Here is a 7001-nt window from a genome sequence, read left to right as displayed (position 1 = left end):
GACGAGGCAATTTATTTAATTTTTGTGAAGTGATTTTCATTACTGCTTTTTTCCTTTGAAAAACTTTTTAAGTATACATGTGAGTATGCACTTAGAATTTTCAAAATCACACATTAAGTTTTTTGTTACTTTGGGCTTTTCATTGTATTGATTTGCATATTGGTAGAGCAGTCTAGATAGATTAATCGTGATTTTCAGTTGGTCCTTTTCTAGCAGGACTTGTTAAAATTCAACAAAAGGTATGATTAATTTAACAAAAAGTGGAAATTGCATATTGTTTTTTTTATAACTGGAGACAATATTACAAACCCCTGAACATTATTTTGTTTTGTTCTTCAATTTCTTTTCTTTAAGTGTGCTACATTTCCAAGTAAGTGTCTGTAAAATGTGAAGTAACTTTAAAAAAAAATAAAAGTATAAGGGGTGGAAAAATAAATAAAATTTTAAAAGGCCCAACTTTAGGGAATGGTATTTTTACAGGTTGGTAAAAAATATGCTTTTGACCACTATAGTTTCCTCTTTTATTAAAATTCAACAAGGGGTGATTTTTATAATTATTTATTTATTTATTTTCATTAGTTATCCATTTGGTTACTTGGAATTGGGGGCTTGGCTACTTTGACTGACAGATCCCATGACACAGGCAGCTGAAGCTCATCATTGCCTGCTAGGCCTCACTTCTGCGCACTGAACTGGACCTCTCCACTGTGCCTGCATTATGAAATATTCTTAATAGAACCCTTTAACACTTGCTGTGTAGTATAGGGCATCTAGTAAATTTGTGCTTCAGTTTGAGTTAATGAAATTCTAGTGTTTTATCAAACATTTAACAATAATATGTTTGACCCACTGTACAGTTTATGAATGCAGTTGCTGTTAGCTGATCATGCCAGCCTCTCTTCTAAATATAGCAACTTCTGGTTACAAATCAAGCCAAAAACAAAGCAAAACAGAAAACACGGTAGTGGCCAAAATGCTAATGTTCAGGCCTCAAAATGCAGAATCCAAAAAGCAATGGGTGACCACACTACACTACTACTGGCTACATTCAGCTGCTAAAGTATCTGCTAGTTCAAAAAGATAGAAGATAAGCTAGTTAAATAAAAATAGTGATCCAAGAAGAAAAGCAAGAAAAAAGATCATCATGGAGCTCAAACATTGTAAAAATAAAGCAATTCTGACACTGGGGCACTGCTCTTCCTGATCTTAACCCCTTCTTAAACTAACTGCTAATCTCCAGAGGAGGATGGTACCAAAGTCCTGGAGAGCGAGAACAAAGCATACTATTGTAGCAAAAACATCTTTTAGGGCTGTGATACTGCTCATAACACTAGTACGAAGAATACAATTTACCAAGACCAACAACATACTGTTATCTAGGCTGTGGTTATGCTGCTGTTCATCCACTAGATGGCAGGATTTGGTTGAGAGCAGAAGCTTAGCGCATCAAACCAGAGAAAAAATCGTGAGAACACGAGCCTGAATGTGAGTAATGTCTTTAACTGGGAGCAGCAGAATATACTGTTGTAACAAAAAACTGCTCAGAAACTTTGCCACAAACTCTGGGCTGAAGTGACAAAAAGCTGGTTTATTTATCTCCTAACATGATATTACTTTGTATGTGATGAAACTGCTCAGATCAGAAGCCTTGTCACAAATCAGTAGGTTTTATGATTAGACTGGGCAGCCATTAGCAGCTGTGAGAATAAAAATTTAATGTAGCTCAACCTCTAAACTCGAATGGACCACAGGGTAAAATATGACACCATTACCATTATATTAATTTATTTTGAAGAAGCAAGTGAACAAAATTTTATGATGATGATCAAAACAACCCAGTGCTACTTCACATTAAAAGTGTACCAAAGACACATGAAGTTTCACTCCTAGCACACACAACTTTTACTTCCAGATAATCCCAGTGATGAACAGTAACAGTAATGGGTCTTAAATAGACTGTATACACTGTATTCTCAGTGCGTTCAAATCAAAACTAAAATCGGACTTTCTCAAAAGCAAATGTAATGCCTTGTTACTTTTCTTTTCTTTATAAACCTTTGCACTAAATGTGCATCAGAAAAACATTTTATCTAGAAGTCAATGTCATTATGCAGGTAATGATAGTCAAGAGTTTTGTATCTCCAACTAATGTGTAACTTGTTCATTATTAGAGGTGGACTTAAAGGTGGTGGTGTTTAAAGAATCACAGAATTGCATTACACTGACATTATAGCACGCGATTAGTGTGTAGCAAGTCACTTAGTTAATAAATATTCACTGAAATAACTCATTAACCTGAATGAACTGACTGCTGTCCACAGTAGATGGCAGTACAAGACTAAACAACAGGGTTTGATGGCACTGTGGCCTACCCTGGGTGTGTGTCTGTGTGTGTTTGCCTCTATTGCCCTGTCTAAAACTCTGTGCTTCTCTCTGCCACTCTGTATATTTCCTCTAAGCTTTCTCTCTGTCTGGCACACTAGTTTCACATGTCTTTATGTGTTTTGCTTCCTGTCTCAGGTTCTGTTCAGGACACACGAGCCCACACACCAAAATCTAGTTTTCAGTCTCTCCTCTTTCTTGTAAAAGCTGATACTGGTCTTTGAAGGGAATATGAAAGAATACTTTGAGATAAGTGGTGATAGCCGCCTGCCACTATCTCAAAGAAATCACAGGATCAAATGCCATGGCGAATTTACATTATTTTCAGTTATAAAAAACCATTTCTGCGCTACAATTATTACCCCAAATTTGACTGTTTTACTGGCTGCACAGTTGACAAGGTACTGCCAATCAAGACTTTACATCTGCACACTTACCATCTCTTTCAAGTGTCAGATCTCATGTTATAAAACTACATTTCTGAAAAGATTGTCATTATTAAAAGGACGTTTTTTTTTTTTTTTTTTTTTTTTTTTTTTTGTCTTCTTCTGCTAAATCACAACAAACCAGTAACAACTGTTTTCCCAGAGGGATAAGTGACACATTACATGCACTACGTTGTCTGTGTTCATTTTAGGCTGCTAATTTTATCTGAAAATGAGCAACCATGATTTAATATGACTCAAGGCTTACTGAAGGTTATTTAGTAGACACACAGGCGTGATGCTCTAATTGGGAAAGACACGATTTTAAGTTAGTGAGGAAACAAGCTGTGAAAGAAATTTGGTATTAGTGCATCATGAGAGGTTAATTTAGTTGCAGTGTGAGGGAGTTGCCTAGCTGTTAAAAGGACACTCTTTCCTTTGAAAAAAATAACCAGCCTGCTGGACTGAACCAGGTTACAATAGCTCATTTGAGCCAACCTAGTGAATTAGTATTGCGTACACTTTTTTTTTTTAATGAAGTCATAATAAATGTGCATTTAATCTTATTTATTTATTTATTTATTTATTTTTTACCTAAATATAGCTTCCTGTAATCTTGACTAAGTTAATGGCTTTGATCAGAGATGCTATTAAGCAAACTGAAATCTTTTGAAAAAGCCGATTTGTTTAAAGCAAATATTCTTTGCATGTTGCCATGACTTTTTTTTGTTTCTTTTTTTGTTCTGTGTCTGCTGTTTATTTATAAAAGGGTGGGGGTGGTGGTATTAATATTTGAATCTACTTTGGGTTTGAGTTTTCTGTTTTTTCTCGGTTTACATATTACTTTGTAATTTACTTTACTTTAGATGGTAGTTAAGGAGCCTCCACACTGGAAGTGTGGATCACTAGAAGTGACGTGGCGATGATAACCTACAAAGTCAGCAAGGTGCACAGATTTTTTTTTTTCTATGTTCAGCTCTTGTGTTTGGAGGTTCTGTGAGGCTGGATTATGAAAAATATTAACTACATTGAGCAAAAGGCTGGATGACAGAACCAAATGTTTTAAGCCAGGAATTTGCAAAAATGGGTCCAGACAACTGTTTTCCAAATGCATTCATTTGATCAGATCATACAGTTGCTAACTAAACACCAGTGAAGTCTGTAATACTGATTCCTGTTAGATAGTTTTTATAACAAGCAAAACATGCAGTGCAAAAACACATTCATGGAAATAATTTTACTTCCACTTATTGCTGAAGAGTCAACCCTCAGTGACCCTGTCATCCCAGCTACTTTCTCATCCAGACTTATTTGGCCTCTGCTTTTGTCAGTATTGCTAATGTTACAGTTATAGTTGTTGAACCACAGCCTTCATTTTTCTTAACATCTCCATTCCCACAAGATCACATGAAGTGGTAAATTGCTTCCTCTGCCAAAACAGTTTTAATATCCCTGTAGTGTCTATTTTCGCATTATTTTCAAGTCTTTTTCTTTCTATGCTTAAATTTTGAGAAAACAGAATTTATGCGCATGATGCAAACAGTTTCTAACAGGTTAACAGACATTATTAGTCAATTTGAGGCTTCTTTAACTGCTGTGCAACCTTTCTGCTTGACATCATGGTGAAATCAAAAGAAAGATGGCACACAAGTCTAGTTCATTCTTTGAAGTCATTTTGAAATGTTTGAAGGTATGTTATTCATCTGCACACACAATAATATGCAAACATAAACACAACTCGATCATACGGCCATCACGCAAGTCAGGAAGGAGACATAATCTGTCTCCTACAGATGAAAGTAAATTCCAGAATCACACCAAAGAAACTCATGAAGATGTTGGAAGAAATGGGCACCAAAAAAAAAAAAATCTGTATTCACAGTAAAATACAGGCTACTCAGTAAGGACGAAGCCACTTATGTTCTGACATAGAAAGGCCAGACTTAGGTTAAAGATGACCTACTTTTAGACATATACACTACATATAGAGGAAAATCTCAGTATGCTTAGTTCTTCAGATGAGCTGACAGTTTATCTATAGTAAGGAAAATGAAGGATTATTTTTTTCTTTTATTTGTTGCACACTAGTTTCCAAAACATGAATGTGCACTGAAAAAGGGTTAACAGCAGACTTTCTTATGCGTATTGGATGTAAATACAACCACAGCAAGCAAAGTACAATATGACACCATCAGTGTTTGCTAGGCTTAACTGACACTGATCTTTCATAAATACAGCTAACTGTCAAAACAAGAACATCCCAAATGATTAAATTTAAGCTGCACAGTTTCTTGTTTGAAAGACGAAATTGGATGACAAGTAAAAATGTAATGCTTTAACTTGACTACGTGTGTAAAGCTACAGGATTTGGTTCATACATAGATGTTTGGGCCACCTAGTTAGAGTGAACAGGCCTGTTCACTTTAAACCATGACTGGATCTGGAACAAAAAACAAACTTCTATATTCAAACGTATTTCTAGCGTGCTCCACACATGAAACATCTTTAAAACCTCACAGCTTTTTATTTACTCAGCTATTATTCTGACCAACTGAAGGACTGGAAAGACTCCAAATGCAAAACAGCTTCATTTTAATTTGTTGTTTGGGATAACATATTGCAGATACAGATACTGTGTGTTTATTCAATATACTCTTTTCTCAAGCTGGGGTGTTGATGGTTACCACAGCTGTTGAATGAAACTGGACTGGAACATATGAGAGGAGGTGGGAGTAATATTTCATCCATGCAATATGCTGGAAGTTAAAGTCTGAATACTTTGAGATTAGAAAGAGCAGATTTCTCCAGCTGGCTAAACGATGTCTGGTGAAGAGCTTACATTCCAGTGGTTAGAGTCTAAAAAGACCAGACAGAAATATGTTTAACATATGTTAAATAAAAATGCTTGCAATTTGAGGTGCTTGATGAAAATTTGAAGTGCTGTGTGAGGGGATATTGGTCTGTTTACTCATTCTGTCTGGCATCATTCAGTCATTTTAAATATTTTGCAACGTAAAAACATCTGATTATCACATGAATACAACAGACCACATAAAGGGAGGGAGAGACATAAAAGATAGACATACTGAAGAAACAAGGATAGTCATTCCAGCCAAGCAGAGATTTTAAAAAATGAAATCTTTTTTACAGGGTTTTTGAGAAAGGCCTTTGTCGTGAGACACCATCAAGAGAATTGAAAGTGTCCTTACGAGGCACAAAAAATCAATTTCATCCTGCCATGGTCTCTGTAAATGTGGCTTTGTGTAATAAATGATTGTGTGTAATACAAATACTGCCCTAAGAGGATGGTTATTTGTAAGGATAGGAAAATATGTGGATGTCTTCTAGACTATTGGGTATTTTTAAAGTATAGTAGAATAGGGAGCACAAAAGATGGAAGATGTGCAACTTTTTTCCACCCATCACTAAAAATGAAATGTATTACATCACATATCTCAGCTCTTCAGGGAAGTGTAGTTGCGTAGTCTGCTACAAAGTATCTATGGTTCTCAGGAGAAATCAAAGGCAAATTGCTGAAGGTAATTTGACCAGAGTAAACTGCGGTCACTGGTAACAGCAAACGCCATTGCGTAAAATGCAGAGAAAGAAATTACTGATTAAGAGGAGACAGTTGTCAAAAAGCTGCCAGTCTCATTGCTGTCATATAGTCAAGGAAAAGAAATAGGCTTTTGATTTTGTGGATGTATTAGACCCTGTCTTTGCAAAGTTGTTCTTTTCTTTTTTTTTTTTTTTAAATATCAGGAATCCAGTATCCTGAATGAGAACAGAAATGATCTATTCAGGACAGCTGTGTAGCTCACATCCTTTTCGTGTTATTCTTTGCATATAATGTTTTTCTACAAAGACAGAAATGTTTTCAAAAGTTTTGATGTATTACATAAGGTGAGTATCATGTGAGAGACATTATATGTTGAGAAGAGTTTCAAAGTCAAGCAATCCTGCATTGAAGTCCATGGAAGCTTAATGAAACACTGTGGATGTTCTCCCCAATAGAGCGAGTCAAGATCTAAAAAAAAGGGAAAAATACAGTTTAATTTTCAGTGGGAGTATATTCAGTTCTTAGAAGACTCCACCCCAACTTACTCTTAAATGACACTCCCACACTTGTGACATGCTATCTTCAACTGGTGCTGTGGGTGTTGGACCACGTTTTGCTCATTATTTAAAGGAATT

Source organism: Simochromis diagramma, unplaced genomic scaffold (assembly GCF_900408965.1).
Source record: "Simochromis diagramma unplaced genomic scaffold, fSimDia1.1 OVJJ01000596.1, whole genome shotgun sequence".
NCBI lineage: Eukaryota > Metazoa > Chordata > Actinopteri > Cichliformes > Cichlidae > Simochromis > Simochromis diagramma.
Note: the sequence above shows the minus strand (reverse complement) of the source record.